This window comes from Achroia grisella, unplaced genomic scaffold (assembly GCF_030625045.1).
Source record: "Achroia grisella isolate CSIRO2021 unplaced genomic scaffold, CSIRO_AGI_Agris_v1 utg1470, whole genome shotgun sequence".
Taxonomy (NCBI): Eukaryota; Metazoa; Arthropoda; class Insecta; order Lepidoptera; family Pyralidae; genus Achroia; species Achroia grisella.
The window spans coordinates 661,826-684,603 of record NW_026712639.1 but is presented as its reverse complement, the minus strand read 5'-3'; the positions used below and the strand labels follow the sequence as shown (position 1 = coordinate 684,603).

The 22,778-nt window shown below is 34.5% G+C and overlaps 1 protein-coding gene across 1 annotated transcript in view; it reads right to left on the bottom strand.

The window, feature by feature from the left end:
* The window catches only part of LOC131855718 (UNC93-like protein), a gene marked incomplete at its 3' end in the record, with an annotated part of 102,326 nt that overhangs the window by 19,315 nt on the left and 60,233 nt on the right, over window positions 1-22,778 (bottom strand). The window contains exon 2 of the mRNA XM_059207017.1: window positions 13,621-13,705. The remainder of the gene's footprint in view (window positions 1-13,620; window positions 13,706-22,778) is intronic.

Here is a 22,778-nt window from a genome sequence, read left to right as displayed (position 1 = left end):
TACAATACAATACAATACTAATTTATATACATACATCTGAGTAGAGCCTGATCTCAGTAGATATGTAGCTTATAAGAGTTACTCCCTCAACACAACATATAAAACTAAATATCTTCACGAATGTTATACCGGATGAGGTAGCCAGAGTCGCTGGCCCCTCTCCACGTTTAACATACCCACAGATCGCTGGATATATTTGAGTCAAACGAGGGTGTGGACGAAAGTTCGTATGTTACCGTTTTCCAAACATCTTCAGCCAAAAATATAAAACTCTACGTATTATAAATATAAAGTTGCTATTAATCAATACGGCGCGGCGTCAGAAATGTTTCTACAGTATATACATATATTGCAATTGATATATTGATAGCGTGACTACTTTCCTGTGTGTTGTTTTAAGTAACCCGTGAGCAGCCGGCGGTCGTGAGCTAGTTGTTCTAGTTCGATGCAAGATTGGATCGGCTCGCAGCGGACAGTAGAGACGACGTCGTCCCATGACTACAGGCTTATGTATACGCAAACTGAGAATAGTGGCTCATACGATCTCTAGTGCGTATCGAAAATAGGTTTACGTTACTTAGTTATGCATGTACCTGTGAAGCATGAAACACGTTTCAAAGTCAAGATGATTCGCAAAGAAAAGCAGCACAGAAAACTGTTTGTTACGCCAACAACGATTTAGTGAAAGTGAGCGAGGTGCGCCGACCGCCTCACTTTGCGAAAGCCTTAACCGACCGATAATGTATACATATAACAAAAATGTAACCGGCCGCTGTCTGTACACGGAACGTACAACGTACAACGTATAACGTATACGGGGAAAACTAGTGTCGGAGACTTCATCAACACAAATCAAAACGATGCCTGATATATGTAGGTAATGTTTTATGTGTCCGATTGTGCGCGCAAAATAACGCATTTCAAGAAACGACTAGACCATTCTGGGTCCTGATTTTTTTTATTCCAATAAGTTTACAAACAATATAGCTATAAATTTCTGTCCTGAACACTAATAATAATCAGAATAGTATTCTCTCATAGCCGTGGGGTACGAAGTCGCGGGCTGAGCTAGTGTATAATTATGTAGACAATTTAAGGAAACTACTGGCGATTTATCATCGAATAGGAATGTAAAGATAGTTCGCCTTACAAACCCGCCAACAAAAACCGGTCAAAACCTATTAGATCCGATATCAACTGATTACAATGTGGCCCGAGCTACAAGTGTATTACAAGTGCTACCACACGTGTAATACACTTGTAGCTCTCAGTTAGGGTTGCCAGGTAGAAACTAGTATTTGAAAAGGAACTCGCAGGCAGGTCATTCGTTGTTTATTTTGTTATAAAACTAGTAGGTTTTCAGAATTCGAGAGAATACGTTCTAATTACTGGACGCGGGACAATACGCAAAAATCGGGGACAATCTTGGATTTCTCGGCCGCGCGGCCGTCTCTCTACTCGTAGCCTGCTCTCAGTCCATATGAGATGGTCTCAGTCTAATGAGGCTCAGCGACGTCGAGTATTTACAATTAATGTGTTCCTCACCACCACATGTGTAGCCAGTAGTAGCCACCAACGCCAACACTTTAGAAAATATATTTTTCAGAATCTTTATAAAATGCTTACAAGATGCATGCTATGTGAGTATTAAATATCTTTATATACAATTATATACCAGGACTAAGCTATTTAAATACATTGTGTATTTAAATACCGAACGCTTATTATGTACTTATCGTAACGTACGCCTCATTGGCCTAGTGGCATGAGTACCGGTTCGGCCTTGAGCATACGGGTTCGATGCCCAGGTCAAGTGGAAAATATCTTGCGTTTTTTGTTCGTACAGATAGGTATTATAACTTTGCTTTGTGGTCAACAATACCATTTGACATCCGTCAACTTATTTTCTATAAAAATTATTCAAACGATTATTACTCTGTAGCGAAGATATTGTTTATTCTCTTATCTATAGCAACTATTATAGAAAAAACCTAAAAATAGTAATGTAGAAAAATATCTAAAATTACAAATAAATAGTTTCCTATACCTAGTAAGATATAATTAAACAACATATGAGGTTTATTTTCATTGGTAAGTATTAATTACGTTTGCACTTTTTGCAATTCAATGTGCTTTAATTTTGTTTGTAGTCATTAAATATTTAACTTTTTAATTTTGAAGTCCCTTTAATAATTATCATCGTGTTTAATTTCATTATTTATATCAATCTGTATTGTGTTTTCAAATATATACATATATAGCTAAATATATACAAAAACAATATATACGGCGATAACTGTGAAATAGTTCATATTTAATTAATTCATTTAAAGTATAACATCTAATACTTATATAGAGAACACAGTGGCTTTGAGCATAATGAGCCAATATATTATGACAGAAAAGGAGTTCAAATCTGGCGGTACGAAATTTTATACGGCATATTTGACGGTAATACTGGCATCTAACAAATTAATTCGACAGCTATTACATTGATCCTCTGGCTGTCCCGTCCGGGACAACCGCCGCGATAGTGTATTAAATATAATCAATTTTAATATTTTATTAGAATTGTTACATGCAACGACAAAAGGTGTTTCAACTCACACTGTTTATTCGCACAATATTTGCCCCACGGCTGTGGTTCCTTCTTCAAGTTCGAACCTGTGCCGCCGCGCCGCCGCGCCGCGTGGCGTGTGTGGAGTGTCACGGCGCAGTTATATCGGTCCTCTTGAGATGTCATCGCTTTCGAAATATGCGACGCTGACATAGATTTCATGACCTTTTTGGTAATTCGCAGTAATGTGTCAAATTTTGTGACAACTAATAGAATACTAAAGTGAACGTACGGCCGTACTCGCACTCTCGCACACTCGTCACATAATCTCGAGGCAAACAAATTTAATTTACCGTACTAAGGGCCCAATTATGTAAATATCCAACAAGTCTCATTTGAAGCAAATTACATTCGACGTTTAGTATTGTAGTGTACACGACTCAGTTCGCAGCCAGGTTCGAAGCCGTGTCTCTCTGATAAAATAGCTAACCATTGACATTTTAACCAATAGTGTTTACACAACAAATTAATTAATTGATATCGTCATTTGATAATTGTAAATCTGTAATTGTTAAAATATAATGTTTTTCTATCAGATTTTACTAAAACTTTGCTATCAACATATGTAAATATTATTGACCCAAATATTTTTATAAAGCCGAATATAAAAATAATATTATAAAATCCTATAAGAGTCGTATCTGTATTTTAATATATACGATTTACATGTATTAACGTCGTCAAAAAAGTTTCTAAAATTGATGTCTGTATGTCTGTTTGTATCAAGTTACGATGTCTGTATATCTCAGAAATGGTTTTGAAAGAGGCTAACTCAGTCAAACTGGTTGAATGTGGTTTTGCCTGATCTACTGTGGCAAGTGATTCCCATAATATTTTGTGTTGGTTTTATTCCAATCTGATTGGAAACAAATATTCTAGTATAGAAACGTAAGCGGAGCTAATTGAAATAATTATATATGTATGGATGTAAATTATTCTTTCTATTTAATAAATTAAATCTGTTACTATCCACATGGATAGAATAGATGCAGTTATTCCAGCTAATGGTAAACACAACCAGTTTTAGTACAATCCCTTCGGTTGAGTCGAGTCTCGCCTCATCTCTTCACTAGTTACGTCTATCTAAAAGCTGTTTGACACGCTTAGCACTTCTCAGGAGGGCCTTTATATATTCGATACTAGTACGATTTAGTAACCAAAACAGATTAAGATTAAATAATTCACTACACTGCAAAGTTTATGGAACATTGGAGGTTCTGTAACGCGGTTGCGATTGTTTTTAACTATAATAATTAAATTGATAATTTTAAGTAATATATAATAAAAATGATAGTAATAATCTTGACTACGTCTGTACTACGCCAGCTTTTAATACTCGTAACATAACAGATCATTTTAGGTTAAAAATATTGGAACTGAATATTTTATTTGGGTTTAGCAATTGGCTTAGTGTATTTTTTTATAAATATGTTATTTGTAAAAATATTGAGTTCCTATAAAAATATACATTCCTTATTTCTCGTCAAGTTTTAGTTCAGCGATAAAGAGTAACCGATGTGCATCATCAAGATTCAATCTATCTTTTTGCCAAAATGAATATAATTTGGTCAATGCTTCAGGGGTAAAATAGTAACATACAGACAGAGTTACGCATACATACGCATTTATAATAAGAGTATGGATGAAGTATTAGTGAGTATTGTGAATGTTTCGCGTTGTCATTCTCGTCGCGAGCGAGTGCCCAAACGAGACGACATTACATTTTTATTTCGACGTTACCTTTTTAATTACAAGACACGTGACGTCGGCGTGACGCTCCCGAGATCAACATACATATTCATAGCATTATAGGAGACCTAGTCGCAATTATGGGAAGGTCAATGAGTATCCTTAATCACTGGCGATAGAGTTGAGAATCGCACACGGTATATACTTGGCCAATATTATAAGATCTTAGTATTTAGAAATCAATATGCAAATCACGTAACTTCGTCAATGTCGATCGCTCCAAGTGCTGATCCGTCAAGAAAAAAGTGCCCATAAAATATAATTATGTATTAAATATTGGCACGTACTGTTTATTTATTTTGAACTGTCCGCATTGATTCCATCATATGCTGACCTTACGGTTGACGTCAGCTCTACGGCCGGCCCGAGCATTTATCAGTTGTTTTAAAACTCTCCGGTTTATTAGCAACTGGTGTCCTGTTCTATTGTATTATTTTATTAGTTTCAGGTTCGGGTACTTAGGAGTCTCGTCCTCAACATTGCATATGGATGACCACTAACTGATATTTTTATAAGAATTTGTTAATATCCTCATTCAAAAATTAATTAATAGGAGAACAGAACTATTCCATTATATGCAGCCCCATTCTCCTTCCTGCTCCATATTCAAGGAGAGTTCTAGTTGAACTAATGTATGCGACCAAGCTTATACTATACTGCACGCGTCACAGCAAACTGTACAATGTTTATTTTATTAATATATATATTAATATATATATATATATATATATATATATATATATATATATATATATATATATATATATATATATATATATAAAATGATCTACGGGTTCGTGTTTACGTATATATATTTATCGCATATGTTTATTGATACGAAAAGCTGTTTATTTTTAAAGTTCGACGCAATGTATTGCAGAAAATTGGCACATATATGTTAATTAATGTCATATATAACCATATCTTATGTTGTATCTTGACTGTATGCGTATATGTTGGTAAAGGCGTATCATTTAAATAATCATTTATATGTATTTTTAACTTAAATTAATTAATTCTATTTTCTTTATTATAAACGTCAGTTATTCTTTGTTAGAAGTTATTATTTTCTATAATTCCCGTGTTATCAATACAAGTTCTCATTTGAAGTAACTCTATTAATAATATTTTTGAAATTAATTCAGCCATTTTTTTGCGATGTAAAACAATACACAGATGTCTTTTAAATTTCATTTCCACTTATTACAAATTGCCATCACAAATATTAGGGATTCATATGTAATAGTGGTCAATATCCCGTTTATATGACGTGTACGAATTTAATGTGTGTTCTATATTAATTAATAATACGTGGTCAATTTGAAAAAAAAATCTCTATATGTGTTTGTATTCATCGCATAAATGAATATGGATGGGCTGTGTCAAAAAGATATGTATAAAAGGAAACTAAGGTCATGTCGATGATGACAGAAGAGAGATTAAACTCAGCTCTGTCACCGCGGAGGACAACGACAGGAATCCACTGATACTACCACGAAGGCCACGACAGCTCTATCAGAAGTGTACCAGAAAAGAAGCGAAGAGAGACAGTTAAGAAGTGACGGCCGATAGGGCTCACAGATAATGTAATGAAGGCAAGACAAGGATGGTAGTGATGGTACTATATTTATACAATAAAAGATGCGCACGCTCAATTACATCACTGATTTATAGCTGACAGATAACAATGTTTCCGTTGTTGCACTTCCGCGTAGTGGACGCCGAGCCACGTGTACATCGGTCCGTCCTTTACAATTATTTCTGAAATAGAAAACTAGAACTCTGCCGCTTTGTGTTTGTTTATTATTTTCCAAACTTTTCACGTGTAACGAACTGAAAGAATCTAACGGAATTGTACATAAAATTTCATTCTTATTTCTATCTAATTAGTGTAGACTGTCTTTTATTAAAAAAATATAGACGAATTCGCGGGTTGATGCTAGTGAGGCATAATGACAGCTAGTAATGTAATGTCAGTATAGTGTTCCGCCATGCGCCATGATAAAAATATACTTTTAAACAGGGCTCATTACGTTATCATTCTCATCACTTGGAGCTAAACTGCGTTTTGTTATGAATATAAGTATATATCTAAGAAAAAAATGTAGAGTCACAGTAAAATTAGTACTTACTGTTGGCAGTTTAATATCGCCAATTGTTTAACTAATTACGTTGTGTCGACTGTAAGTAATGACCACAATTAACTACAACCCTCTCAGATGTACTGCTGCACTACCTACAGTGTAATACGTACCTACAATACAATTGTAAACGTTCACTACAGATAGTCAAGTAAATAATATAATATACGGGCTCTGTAATATAATAGACTGAAACGAGTGTTATTTTGATTGTAACAACTGAAAGGAGGGACAGCAATAGAAGACAAAACAACAGTTGTATAATGTTCGTCTATTTCTCCGGCTGTACTTTTTTGTACACGGTCTTTTGTCACTAAAAATATTCATGGAATTGAATACAGTTTTCATCCGACTGAGAAATGTCTGATTGGAAGTATAGGCTGCGTTTTAACTTAAAAATTAAATCTATATCGTGAAGTGACTTATTTTTTTATTGCGCAGGTTATACCGATACCAAATTATCTGTATTCCCTTCTACAGACCATAGTTGTTATGTATCTACTACTTTAGGATATGTGATATTATCTGTGATTAGGATAATGATGTAAGTTCGAGTTCGTGACGTCAAAACTTACTTATACTAATACTTTTTCTAAAAAATTATATTCTTAATAAATGCAAATAGTGCGTTGTATATAAAACAGCTGTTGTCTCTATGATTATCTTTAACGACTAAACGGCTGGACTGATGTGAATGGCATTGCATTCTAGAACGACGATGGATACGTAATTTTATTCTCAAATGTGTAGTAGTGTTTTTTATAATATTTGAAACCGTTTAAACAGCGCAAAGTATATTGTCAATAGAAACCTATTCAAATATATGTTGGTTTACGCCTCCGCTAGAATCTATGAACACAATCTTGAAATGTTGTTGTATTTGTTATAGTCAACTTCCTTTCTGATGACATCGTGCTTCGTTTAGGGTTGCCGCTTAAATGTTATTAAGCAGAACAATTAAAATCCTTATTACGAGTTGCATATAGGTATACGTGTAAATAAAAACTCTAACAATTAATAGAACACTGTTATAACACAGTTATATATGTACCTTTAAATTACCATTATTATATATGAACATACACACATACGAGTATATGTCATAAAATATATTTGTTTCGTAATCGGTGTCAACCCTAAGACGTCGCAAATAAATAGGCATGTGTCGACCCTGTGTGCAGGCCATTGTTTTTTTTTTTAATTGCTGCAATCATGAGGCCGATGCGAGCCGAGCACGCACGCAACCAAACAACTCAATATAAACTTTCAGCTGACGCTTTTTGTTCTACGAACTTGTGGAAACTCCTTTTTGTAAAAAGGTCACATGCCAAGGGCGAAAATTTCCTTACCAAGAATAATATTCACCATGGTTGAGGGTTCGATTCTTGCACAATACAAATATTATTCATAAGTAGGTATGATTGTCTGTATTGCTTGTATATTCATATCTACTTAAAAATATGTATTGAAATATTTTTTGCAGCCATAGTACAAACTAAAACATAGTGTTTAGTTTGTGAATAGATTGCGCGATTACTGTGTGAATTGTCCTCTATGTATGTATGGTATTGTATTAACTACGATTGAAATCTGACACTGTCCACAAATAAATCGATCGATAACATCAGAATGACCAACACGCCTGTTGCTGTTTTTTTATTCGCAGATGTACGGTAGGCTTTCAATATTGAAAGATTTCGCTTACTTTTTCCTGAGGCATATGAATATAGGTACCTTATCCGTATGTGAATCGAGAAGGTCCAATAAGAAATGATAAAGCGAGCGTCAACAAACGTAAACAGGTATTGTTCGATGAAATGGAACTGTCACGTCGCCTCCGAGTGGAGCCACAACCGTGAAAATATTAACTAGGTGTTGGAAAAGATTATGTTTACTAGATTGAAACAAAACACGGTCCGAAACATATGAGCGTCGCCGTTACCATATCGAAACATTAGAGCAGCGGCCGTGACGGCGGAACTAAACCACATTATTGAAATAATTGACGCAGACTGCGCTTTAAATATTGGCAATAGGGGCCATATTGGATCGAGCCTCTCCGAGTCTCGGCCCGCCACATAACACCAACCACCGCGTCGCCGCGCCGCCGCCGCCGCGCAACCGGAATACGCTCCGTACATTTTTTTATCACATTTTTTTTGTCGAGGATAACGAGTCTGTATCTTTTCCTGTCCTACCTTTTTCTATACAAATACACCATGTAATGTACGTCATGAAAACAATCAATAGGTACAGGGAAATTATCAGCGAATATCATGTTCATATAGAGGCGCGACCGGACCGGCTCATTGTATACAGACAACATACAGCATGTTACGTGTTACTTTACAACTATGTACTATGTGCACCCTGCACACAACGCACGCCTATTATACATATATTATTTATTAGTGGAGTGAGTGTAACTTACAGCCACATCTGTTACAATATACTACTGTTTTATTTAATCTTTTTACTACATATATTTATTTATTGTATGTTCGCTAAAGATGCAGACAGATAATCTATCAATGTATTTGTATATTACTTACTAGTCTAAGTAATGTTAAGTAAAACATTACTATGTACAAGATTTCCTCTGACCTAAATTAAAGCACAGTGTAATTATGACACAATATATATTAGGATGATCTGGAAATGGCATCAAATAGATAACATTGTGCCACTATTATATTAAACTTTCTACGAACTTTTCTTAATACTTAATGTTGCTATTTTCTGTCAAACAACGAAAATAGACACAGCTCGAATAGGACTTTCATCAGGTTCATGAATAAAGGGGAGTCAAGTTAATGGCATTGAAGTTGTAGTGTTTATATACATTTCTGCGACATTTGAATTTGAATCGGTAATCTAGAGTAACATATGACATCGATTTTATTTGGATTCCATCGCGTTCATATGCGTCTGCTGGCCTACATGCGATATTTACAGCTCTTAGTTTTTGTGAACAAATGTTTCATTATGCTCTGTCTCTCTTTGATCTATAAATCATTAACTGATCTTAATTTTTAACGATCGTTTCTTTATATATATAATAATAATAAATAAAATAATATATATTATGTTATTACAAATTAAACTAGTTTGTGATTAGTTCTGCTTATTGAGTATTTTGATGTTTAACATTTTATTTGGCGCCATAAAGGCTTGACAATTCGTCATGTAATTTCGTATAGCTACAGTAAGTATTATTGTTTGTATTGTATAACGTATGTTATACATTTCCTGATATAATTAATATATTATTAACATGAATCAAATCTGTCTGCATTTATTTCATTTATACATACATATAATAATATTAGCGTCATCTAGCACCAAATTAGGCAGAGCTTATAATAAGGCACTAAACAATTGATAGAAATACTTACTTTATAAATACATACTGCGTATCGTAAAAAAATTAAATCGCTAGGAATCGAATCCGCAGCCATCGGAAGTAAGTCAGTGTGCCTGATGAGCAACTACCAAACATTGAGAATTGAACAATACAGATGTATACGGTCTTCGGATCTGCCCAGGTATGAAAATTTCAATTTTTATTTCTAAAAAAAAAGCTTCCTCCATCTATGTGTACGTTTATGAACCATATAGTTTTTGGTGTGCGTTGTTAGATCAGTCAGTCATAAAAACATCGGTACATGTTCCGCGACGTTCAGTTTTTGTGGTATACAACCGGTTACAACCGGTCACAGGTCCGGTGCGGGCCGGCGCGGCGGCCGCGCGGCCCTAGAGGCTGCACCCACCCAACGACGCCTTCAAATCTTTAATGAATCTGCTCCAAATTCGCTCAAACTTCCTGAACTTATATGACGGATAACGTTTCATTAATTTTTGTTCACTACTTCTCGATTACCGTAAGTGGCGCACACGAGGCGACACCAACCAGTCGCGTCAACCCTGCGAGAATCCGTGGTGTACGTACGAGGTTTCAGACATTTTCAAGTTTTTAGTCAAAATACTATCAAATTGTCAAATTGAGATCTGGTTACGAGATCTATTTGCTGACACTAACTGTCCAACGTCTAAATTCAGTAAGTTTTAAAACTCTCCTCTGAGAGTCTGCATATTTTTGGTAGCCACATTAAAAGCTGCTTTATTTGTGATAATTTTTGCAATAGATAGTTATTTTTCATGCCATTCGAATATTGCCGCGGTCGCCATCGTTTCTCCTCTAAAATAAACGAATGAGCGATTGAATAAAAAAAATATACGTACTTTCCTTTTCTAAAAGTGCTTATATTCGAATAAATATTACTTCTATCCTATTGTAATTATTTCTACACTGCTTGGTAGTGTAGAAAAATTATTGATGTTTAATATTAATTTTAAAAAGAATAGGGTCAATTAGAAGTCTTTTTTTTTATATAAAAAGACGGACAAACCAACCTCCGTTGCATATAGAGTTGCATATAATAATGATAGTGTCTATTATTACAAAAAAAAAATTCACACTACGTAGGTGGCAAACAGGCATACGGCGGCGATGGTAAACGGTTACCGTAGCCTGCGTACGTCTGAAACACTAGGGGTGTCACGTGAGCGTTGCCGGTACTAAATACAATTCTATTAACAATTTTCAAAAGAGTATTTGTATTGCACGAAATACAAAACAAAAATGAAGTCCGATTTACTTTTTTTGTGTGAACGAAATTAGAAACATCGATAGAGTGGATGTCTGAAGGTCGCTGTCGCCAGCCGACGATAGCCTGACCTCGCTCCGTAGAAAGTATCCGTGAAACAATCACAAGAGAGCTGGTATAAGGTAAAGGTTTTTTTCGGACTACTCTAATGCTGTTGGCCGCAGCTGGCCTTTACAGCTCCACCGGACGATAGAAGGCGAGTGCAAATGGCACTCCAAACCAAAGGAAGGACTTATGGAGCGGCTGAAGGCCGACTCCCGCCTGACGGATACGACTTTAGTCTGAGGGCATCGCTAGGGGTTCGAACCTCGGCTCAGGCCGTCGTAATATCGATTCCCGTTTGAATTGGACGGGGGATCGCTTGGAGGGGGGATCGATCGGCAGGGTTAAGGTAAAGTGACGGAGAGATTTGTATGACTACAAACATTGGAGCGAGGGGCTCGGTACTAACGGACACTGATGCGCTCGTCTAGTTACTATTAACTTAACCAGAGAAATTAACACAAGCCTATATAAGTTATATACTAAGCAAGACCTCGTCCTGTGGATACTAAACAACTAAACAACTCACAGAAATGCTTAAATAATTTGTTTATTGTAAATCATCATCATCACTACATAGTATAATTCGCTGTCTGTCCCTATGTATGCTTAAATCTTTAATAGATAGAGTGATTCTAGAGGAAGGTTTGTATATATAATAAATTTACACCCGGGTGAAGCCGGGACGAGTAACTAGTATGTAAATAATATACAAATTTATGAATAGAAATGTTTGTACAGTGAACCAGCGACCACTGGGAGTAAGGCGGTGTGGTAATCACTATACGACTAAGTCCCTTGCTAGCAAAGACATGTGGCACTCCGTGCGGTAGTTGTGGAAACCTTCGAGATGAGTTCCCTGACTTTATAGTGAAGCTTCAGGCGGAGCTGGTAGTCTACTACACTACTACACCACTGCCGTGTCGTCGGCGTGTTCCGTTTGACACAAACATTTGACAAACAGTGCAGCCGACACGGATAAGCGTACGTTGGTATAGTGAGCATTTGTGCTAGATTCAATAAGTCAGTTACAGATTACAATCGCTGCTCTCGATACTGTGCCCCTTACATATTGTTTGTTTACCGTTATATATTTACAAGTAACTCGTGGTGGACACCTCGGCCGTCTAGCGGTTAGTAGTAATAGTGGAATATATACGAGTATATGATGAATATATATAGAAAAATTGTATTGTATTGTACAGGATAGATACATAACTAAAACTATTATTAGAGGACGTAAGTCCCCCAAACAGTGATTATTAGATTTTTGTCTATTTCTGTGCGCCCTAATCTTAGAAAGTGCTTATTCGATTTGGATGCAGTTTTCACAAATGTATTCTGATAATCTTCACTTAAAATGTTGTGTTTGTTCTATATTAGGTTTATAAACAAAAAAGTTAGAAAAGAACCAATAGCGGGCTCAGAATTTATTTATATATTTCAACAATGTTACAGCAGTGTTACAGAAAATCCAAATTGCTATTGTTTGTAAGTAATTTTAATATCAGTTCATAAAATATATGTCGTAGGGACGAAACAAAGATAAAACACGTAGGTAAAGATAATATTGTACTATTACAACGTTGTTTTATTTTAACACTAGCGACTTCGATGGCTTCACATAGATGCGTACAGTATATTTGAATTTCTCGGCTTGTTATATTTTACAACGCACATGTGTTATACATATAAACCTGCCTCTAGAATTACTCTATCTAATAAAAAACCGCTTCAAAATCCGTTGCGTAGTTTTAAAGATTTAAGCATACATAGGGATGGACAGACAGCGACCACGACTTTGTTCTATACTGTGTACTGATATATAAAGATTAATATATTTCAGGGCTGTATGTCTGTTCAAATTGCACTATATGAATGGTTGGTAGTATGTTAAACAATAAGTTATTAGTAAGTAATTTGCCGTCTGTAATTCCAATGTTCGAAGTTGATGTTTTGCAGTATCATATATAATAACATATATAATGAAATGGTTTCCTTTAAGATATATTGGTAGTAGGACAATGGGTTTATGTACTGTAGACCAATGACTTCAAAACATAGCGGGCCAGTACACGAGGCAGTACATAAACATTAATTTTACTCTTGCGTTAACTCAAACAAATCAAGTATAACAGAACCGTTTTTTAAATACAATTGAAAATATTTATCAATGATATAAATGTATATCAACGATAAATCAATTAATTTTAGGTGGACATATTTTGTTTGTAATAAAACATGTGCGACGCCAGGTTCAGTCAATAGTCTATGCTGATATTATAAAGACAAACTATATACCAGATAGAAAGCTATATATGATGGGATGTGTCGTGGGTGATGTGAAGCAGGCGGCGGTATAGAGCGTGTGACCGATACAAGTAACAGAGAAGGCAATACATACTACGTTGTTATTGCGGTGGAGACAGCGGTGGAGCCCCGCGGGCGCGTGGCGGGGTCCCGGCGAGTGGCAGGCCAGCCCTCGGGAGCTGCACACCACCAACACCCACCATTTAGTGCAACACTCACACACCGCACAGCCATACTCGCTTTTGCATCAAGAAGCGGATCCGCACAGCAAGCAATGGTCCATTCCTTATATACATCTTTGTTTTCTTTCTATATATATAAATATATATAATAATATTGAGACGTAGCGGAAATTGTGTATTTGTCTGTGTAATGTGTGCGTTAAGTTTGAAGTTGAAAACGATTCGAAGAATAGGGATGAAATTATTGACAGAATAGTCAATAAATATACTAAAGAAAGGTATTATACAAAATCTACACGCATACAAAGTCCGCAGGCAACACTAGTCTAATAATAATAATAGTAATTGTCCCAAAACACGGCACATGTTCCAGCTCCCACGTCGATTAAGTCAAGCTCTCTAATGTCTCAATGTTGTGTTTAAATTGCATATAAAAAAATCTTCATACATTAAACAGTAGAACCTCTGAAGTAAACGACATCAATGAGATCTCGTCCGTAATATTATATATTTTCTATTCAATACATATTTTAATCCATTATCTATTGAATTTTATATATTTTTCGAGTATATTTCATACGGATCTTATAATATAAATTAAATGTTTAGAGAATCAACTAGTTTACAATATTATTTACATGATTTCTCTCGAGTTCGCTATAAGGAAGAATTACAAGAAAAACAACTGCATTAATTTATTCTTTTTAATTGTTTTTGACCATATTAAGGATGTTTTCAAATACTGAGCTGTAAGTTTTAAAAACATTCATACGTATCTACAAAGTTCCGCGAAACGAGACATTTCAATATTAGACTTTCATGATATCTTAATAATTTATTTTTATTATACGTATATATATATATCTATATTAGGTGTTACATGTGACTTCGTCTGCACAAATATTCACCCCCATGTAGATACTTTATAGCATAAAAGACAGCTATTGTCCGTCCTCTGTGCACAGTCTATCTTCATGTCAAAATTTTTTTGAATTCGTTCAGCCGTTCAGTCGTGAAAAGGTAATAATAGTGGCAGACATATACTCAATTTCATATTTATATTTACTATCAACCAGGAAAAGATTAGAGAGAATCATCAAATCAAGTTATAAGTTTAAACAATCAAGTTATAAATAAATTCGCGTGACAATTTTAAATAAGTTGTAAATAAGGAAAACCATATTTCTGTTATCTCAGCACATCAAAAAGTTGATCATTTTTAATTAATTCTTCATGCGAGGCGACTGAACGTTGATGGTAATAATATTTTCTGAATAGATGATGTAACCCGGATCGAAAAAATACAACAAAACATTTCGGAGCCGGTTCTATTTCCCAAAGTAAAAAAAAAACTGACAATAAAATATGACCTTGTTAATAAAACAGTGCCATAGACCTAACTTTTTTACTGCAATTAGCACAAAATCGTAACAGTACCAGTGAATATATAAAAAAGTAGCATCATAGTTCTTAAAACTCGATACTAATGTAAAACAAGTGAATCTGTCTGTTTAGCCTTTTAGTACTGTAAAGGGTACCCTTTACAGTACTAAAAAGCTATACGTAAGCTACGTTAATAGTTTAGTGATGAGAAGATTAGTAAAGATAGAGTGTTGAAGTACGTTTAACAGGCTGAGAAGGTAAATTACATCGATTGAAGCTTTTTGACCAATATACATGTTGTCAAATGTCTAAACGTAGCTACGTTTAACCTTTTAGCACTGTAAAGGTGACAATCAAACAGAAACTATAAACATATCTAGCCACTAAGAAGCGGATGTTTTTAATTTTACTACATCACTGTCTTCTATACGAGTGCGGTTTAGTTTACAAAACGCAGCTTACAAGTCAGATTTGAAATTTTAGTCATTTATTTAAATGAATTCTGAACGCAAAAGAGGTAGAGGACGTCCTCCAGCCACCTGGTGGTATGAGCATGCTTGTAGCTACGGAAAAATCGCCCGACCCGACAACCCAGTACAGACTGGTCTGGCGCGGAAAAGTTAGGAGAGCCAAGAGGAAGAAGTAGAAGATTTAAACAAATTCTACATTTATATTATATTATTTATTTATACAGTGTCTCTATTGTATTTCACATATAAAATATTATATACAAAAAAATTCGCTACGCTTAAAAGCACACGACGCGACGCGACGGGAGATAGCGTTTATTTCCTCAATACGCACATACTGACATTTATCCATTTTAGAATTCTGTTATTTTTTATAATATGTTAACGTAGAATTAAATCATTTATGTCCACTAACATATGTATTAGTAATATTTCCATATTCACGAATAGATTAGAAATTTTAAAGTATTACAACAATTTAGACAATAAAATTGGAGACAAACAGTAAATAATAAAATAAATGAATACAGTATTTTAGCAGCAGGTATTTTATTTAGGCAGATATTTTAAGGGAATGGTCCTTTAAATTAAAATCTCTACAATCCACGTAAGAGCGTCGCGCCGTAGCTGTTAAACAAATCAGAGTTATTGACCCGGAAGGTCGTGAGTTCTAAACTAACCTACATCACAAAAACTTTGAATTTGGCTTTACCAAATGACCGTGTGGCTGATCAAAGTCGGTGGCATAGAAGGCGAATATATTGAACGCACTTAATGTTGCAAGTTGAATTTAAATATAGGTGCTTCTGACTACTCTATAACGGGATTACCGGCGTGAATGTATATATATTACGTATAGGGTTGCCAAGCCCAAATTAACAAAACCAGGACTACCCAGTTTAAAAACAAAACACGGTAATAGTGTTGCAATAGTTATATGAATATGTAGTAAAATTCAAGTAATTAATATAATCAGGTTATCTACAGTATAATTTTATGAAATACTTTTTATTGAGTGTATTAAGAGGCGCGCATATTTTAAAAACCCAGCACGCTGACAAATAACTATTGAGGACTTCCCAGGATACTTCAAAAACTAGGACATGTCCTGGGAAAACAGGACGGTTGGCAACTCTATATGTATAATGGTATATATATATATATGTGCGTGTGACGGTAATTGTAATATTAAATCGCAAACCTTGGCGTATATTGAAGTCAAGTACAAACTGGGGCTTATCAATTAAACGCTTTTAACATGTGATGGAGGATTGCGGAAATTTTTATGATACGCAGCACACGGTCAGCTGACAATGTGCAGTGCATCTGAGGAGCCGTCGGCACGTGATCACACCACTCGTTCTCACAGCGTTACAAAATGCAATTTGAACAAATAAAGTTCTCGTATTAATTAGCGAAACGTGCCCGCGGTAACCTTTGCCAAGATAAATGGCAATGGTCTTGGAATTATATTCAAAATTGTTGCCTCTTCAAAGCTATTTTATAACGCCAATAAAATACTTCGTTTAATTTTATAAAGTATGGACTAGAGTGCGGAGATAAATCTGTTTTGGTTTAAACTAAAGGCAAAACAACATAGTAGTCAGGAAAAGAATTCGATGACAGATATCACGGACGTCAAAATGATTCTTTTTAGGCTTCATGCAAATAGTATCAGTCGGTGATTAGCTTATTCGAATGTTAAATACATAAAAAATATCTAAACAAGTTCATAATTTATAATAATACCATCACTAGAATAATATCATCATTACTATAAGACTGTACACGAAATGAGAACTCGAAAAACCTTAGATAAGTTTTAAAGTAATATTATTTAAACTTATCTAAGGTCTTTAGTGTATATCTAATTATTGAAATATCTAAGTTCAAAATGTGTATAACTCACTGTCCTGTGGAGGTGTACGAGTACGTTCACTTAAATGTCTTGTTCACTTAGATGGCGTTAACTCGGACGCCGCGGCGCCGCGGCAGGCTTTATTTTTAGAGACTTCACCGAGTTACCTGCGCGTGTAGCTGCATAACTTTATTTCTATTTATAGTCAATCTACACTTGGCTACTACAACCTTAAGTCTAATGAACCGGTAGGCGATAGAAATATAAATTATACCAATGCATAAATGTACATTTGTTTTTAACACATATTCTGTTTAACACCGTTTATTTGTATAAAATTCTTATTAAGATGTCTTAAGGTTATTAATTTCAAGAAAATAACGTTACGGAGAATAAAATCTATAAAATTTCTTAAAAAAAGGATAAAGTGTCGTCTATGAGTAGTAGGAAAACGTAGATAGAGTTGTTATCAGTATTAATTCAAAACAAACATTGAATGCTGTTTGTCTAATTGGACATCTATACTGGATGTTACAGCTGGTGGTACACTCCAATGATTATATAAAGCCTTTTCGTTGCAGTTCCACTCCTACAGGGATATAGCGCTCTTCGATAAAGGGGAATAACTAGTACTGGATATAACATATCACATATACACTCACAAACTTCCGTATATCTCGAATAGCACCTAACATAGAAATAATAATTAGTCAAAACATTTATCTAATATTTAGACTTGATTTCACAACTCTCATTAATAATAATTGATCTAATATATATTTTACGGATGAAAGTATCAAGTTTTAAAAAGATTACAAGATTTGTTTTTTAACACTCGTATACCTACGGATTTGTTAGTATAGTAGAAATATTGATTTCATGCACAATGCATTTTTGAAGATAAGATAAGATTATAAAATTTACCTATGCTTCTTATATTCAAAGAACAGAGGTCGTTATTTACGTTTATAATTTGTTCTTAGTCAGTATTATTTAGTTAATTAAGTGAAATATTTACCAATATACCGGATTTATGGCATTGTTTTCGGAGCACATCCATACACACGACGCCTAACATCCGGCTACAAATAGCGATTGTTTCAGCAAACCACGGGAATTAATGAAAACAATTATTAATAAACAATTATAAAACACTAACAATTTCTATATAAATAATAAATAACTATATACTCGTATATATACATTTGTAAATACATAATAAACAATAATATTATATAGTTTTTACAATATATATCACTACATAGTATAAAACAAAGTCGCTGTCGATGTCTGTCCGTCCCTATGTATACTTAAAATTTTAAAACTACGCAACGGATTCTGAAGTGATTTTTTAAATAGATAGAGTGATTCAAGAGGAAGGTTTATATATATATATATATATATATATATATATATATAATACATGTACACCCGTGCAAGTCGGGCCGAGTAGCTAGTGTATAATAAAACAACAGTTGTTTATTATACACTGCATAAGTTCAGCTCACTTTGGGAATATAGGGCGTTGTTTAAAATGTTCTGAGTTACTATTATTATTTATTTATATTCTTTTAAAGATATCACAAATTAATAAATCACTGAAAAACATCACCAACCAAAAACAACTACAATTGTAATTATGAGTTGAAAACGGAAAGCAGAAATTATTATTATGATTGTAGCATGGTGCATCATGCTCGTGAACGTGACTTAGTAATACTAATATAGATACAAATAGACAAGTCAATTGGCAATAATAGCAACAAATCAACTCGGTCACCCACTCAATTGACAACCAACTAATATTTTTATCTTTGACCTGCTACAGTAATTCCGTTGCGATATATACTTTGTCTTATTATCGTTACCATAGTTGGTAGCTGCATATTAATATGTTTTTTTATCACAATCAGTCCACCGATCCGTTACAAAGTCACTAAATTAACAACCGACCGATAAATATAATTAATTGTAATAAGAAAGTACACTTTTTTAAAGTACCTTTCTTTCACTTTTTTAAAGGCCACACTACGAAAACAAATCCTCGGAACGGTGAGGTCGCTCCGTGAAGCCTGTGAAGACACCAGGAGACTTCTGCGCTTTTGGGAGGAGCTTGGCTGGCCACTGTAGTAGACTGGCCCTACACGCACAACGACCCATTGTGGAGAATGGAGTCCATTTTACATTTACATTTACAAGTACTATTCTTGCATGCAATTTGCCGTCTCACGAGAAAACGAAGGTTAACTTTTAATAGTTTACTATTCTATTCAGCAGTACTTTAATTAAAGGACTCGACAAGGGGCTAAATTGTCCATGACCTTACGTCCCCAAACCTGAGTCCCAAACGCACATTTTCAAAATGCCCTCCGTCATTATGACTTTATCACAGTACAAAGTACCTTGTTTTTTGCATTGCAAACCTTTTTGATTGATAAAAAACAGTGTGGTATGCAATTCAAATGGGTTTTTACAAGTTCATGATACAATCAATATTAATACGCGTGTACTGAACGTTGCGGTACACTGTGGTGGTCGCTGTAATACTATATTGCCGGTACAACATTATCATTCATAAATAATACGATTTATTTTATACTAAAGTCTCAGCCCCTGTCTGTTTGATTATATATATATATATATATAAATATTATATAAGTTATGCAACGTAGTTGACGCAGCTTTCAGCAATAGACAGAGAGTTTCAAGAAGAAGGTTTATAAATATATCTATATAATAAATGATTGTTATAGTACAGAACAAGCCGAGAAACTCAAAGGTTTGTAATGCATCCGTGGGAAGTCTAGTAACTAATACATCTATCTTATTTCATCGTTTTATATTGACAATCTATTATAATATTACAACCGACAAAGAGTATCTGTCTGTCTGTTTGTTACCGTAGCAGTCATAGTCATTAGACTAACAGAGTAACAGCTCGTATTCGATCAGTTACGTATACATATATTTATCTTTAGGCCGTTGCAATAAATAACTGCAATTAGTAAGTACCGCATTCGTGAATTCCTGTTTTTACCAAAGGTTGGCTAGTAGGGAATGCAGCTAAATGGATAACTGAAGTGGTGGGAAGTTTTTAAGACCCACCCGGCGAGTCATAACCAGTAAAAGAAACAAAAGTAATACTCGACAACTTGCTCCTACTTAATATAGGTATATATGTGCATACACAATGCAACCGAACTAAAATACATTTCAGTTATTTCCAAATTAGTACAGCTAGACCCAAATAGGTATAGAACCAAAGTTAGTCATACACAGCTCTTGAGTGCAACTGCACTATACTAACTTTTATGCACTATTTCACCCCTTACAAGATAGTGTACTATACTATCTTCATGTCAAATATTGTCAACAGCCATCGAATGGTTTACTTATAAAACTTTTGACTTTATTTTAGTGTTAGATATGCACGGCACAGTCGGTAATGCCTGTCTATATTAACAAACACCACTAATATATTTTAGTACTTCGCAGAATAATGGAATCGACAATAAAGTATTTGTATTTTGTCGGTTCAAAGTATGCTCAGTGGCCACATTACGTTGACAAGTATTAGCGGATTCTCAAAGATGTCTTCTGTTTTTTGCCCGGTGGCTGCCATAACTACGACCGATGTGTTCAGACATCTATTGTTTGCATTTTTTGTACACGCTGCTGCACGAAAGGTGTCGAGGTAAATTACTTTATAAATAGTCGAACATTACAGAAATAGATACCTCACTGCCACGAGTACGCGCCAACGACTCCAACACCCATTGACATCATCAAATTAAAAAAAAATGTGCAAACCTACAACTGACACCAAGATTCTGGTGCAAAAACATGTCTAAAAATAAACCGGCCGATTGTTTTGATTACTTTTTTACTGCATTACAAAATCTTCAATTTAAATTGACATTATTGTAAATTACTACTTTTTTACCGCACATTGTCTGCTTTTTTTAAATTTTCCGATGAGAGGAAATGAGAGAGAGGAGGCAGAGGGTAAAATAAAGGATGAAAATTTATACACACAACTGCTACAATATTCCGCTCTTGTGATACAACGTATCTTTATATCAATTCTAATAAAGATTTATGCTCAAGTTCAGTTCACTCTATATAAAAAGTGCCGATACTGTATTATTAATACATTGAAATCTATCATTTCGCAAATATAAGTAGTAAAATCATTCATCTTAATATTTTATGTAATAAAAACATACTGATGTAATATCAATTATTGTATCTAAGCAAAACAAAAGTGTGGAATGAATATAATATATATATATATATATTTATATATTATATTATATTGTGCTCATTAACATGTACAAATCATCACAATATTTAAAAATATGACTGAAGGTCATCGCCATGTGATTTCCATAGAGTAATGGAGATATCGTAAACCGTACCGTATCGTACTCGTTAATGCCACTACCACTGTGTGTGTGTGTGTGTGTGTGTGTGTGTTACAAATAGATATGTATTGTGTATGTACACTGGTTCATTTAGTTGTACATTGTGTTAAATAATAGGCTGTGTAAACAGACAGAACCCCGAGTAAACATAATTTACTCCGTTCACATAATTTCGCAAACACGTGTACGTAAATTGTCTGTACAGTTGGCTACGTAAATATGTTATGCAACTGATTGGACTTTTTTCAATCAACCTCAATAAATTGTTCTTAATTTGTAATTCGTATGTTTTTTTTCTTATATTTTATGTGTAATATCTTTTTTAGTTTAACATAAAAAAATTTTGATCAAGATGGCTTTATTATAATATATACTATACTAGCTACTCGCCCCGGTTTCGCATGGGTATACATGTATTATATATATAAACATTCCTCTCGAATCACTCTACCTATTTAAAAAAAACGTTTCAAAATCCGTTGCACAGTTTTAAAGATTTAAGCATACATACTACGTAATGGTGCAGCTGACTGTACTACTTATCAGTCGTTTTTTACATACCAAGCCGTAAATATTACCGTTTAGCTGTAGGGTACAGGTCTCACCCCACACGAGCATTATTGTTCTAGTCAAGTGTAAACTTTTTTTTTTACAGTAATTTTAATAATGGTGTTACTTACTTCCGCCACGTTTCACATGAATCCTGAACATGAAATGGCCAACCATCACTACTTGTTCTAACATCATCAGCATACGAACGAAGCCTTTGTTATAACTTGTATACAATATTACTAGTTCTAAGAATAAATGTATCTAGTCTTAATTCATGTATTATTTACATAGAATAAAGTGGAGTCGCTTCCGGTGTCTGTTCGCTAGACCTTTTAAACTATGCAACGGATTTTAATGCAGTTGTTAGCAACAGGTTGAGTGAT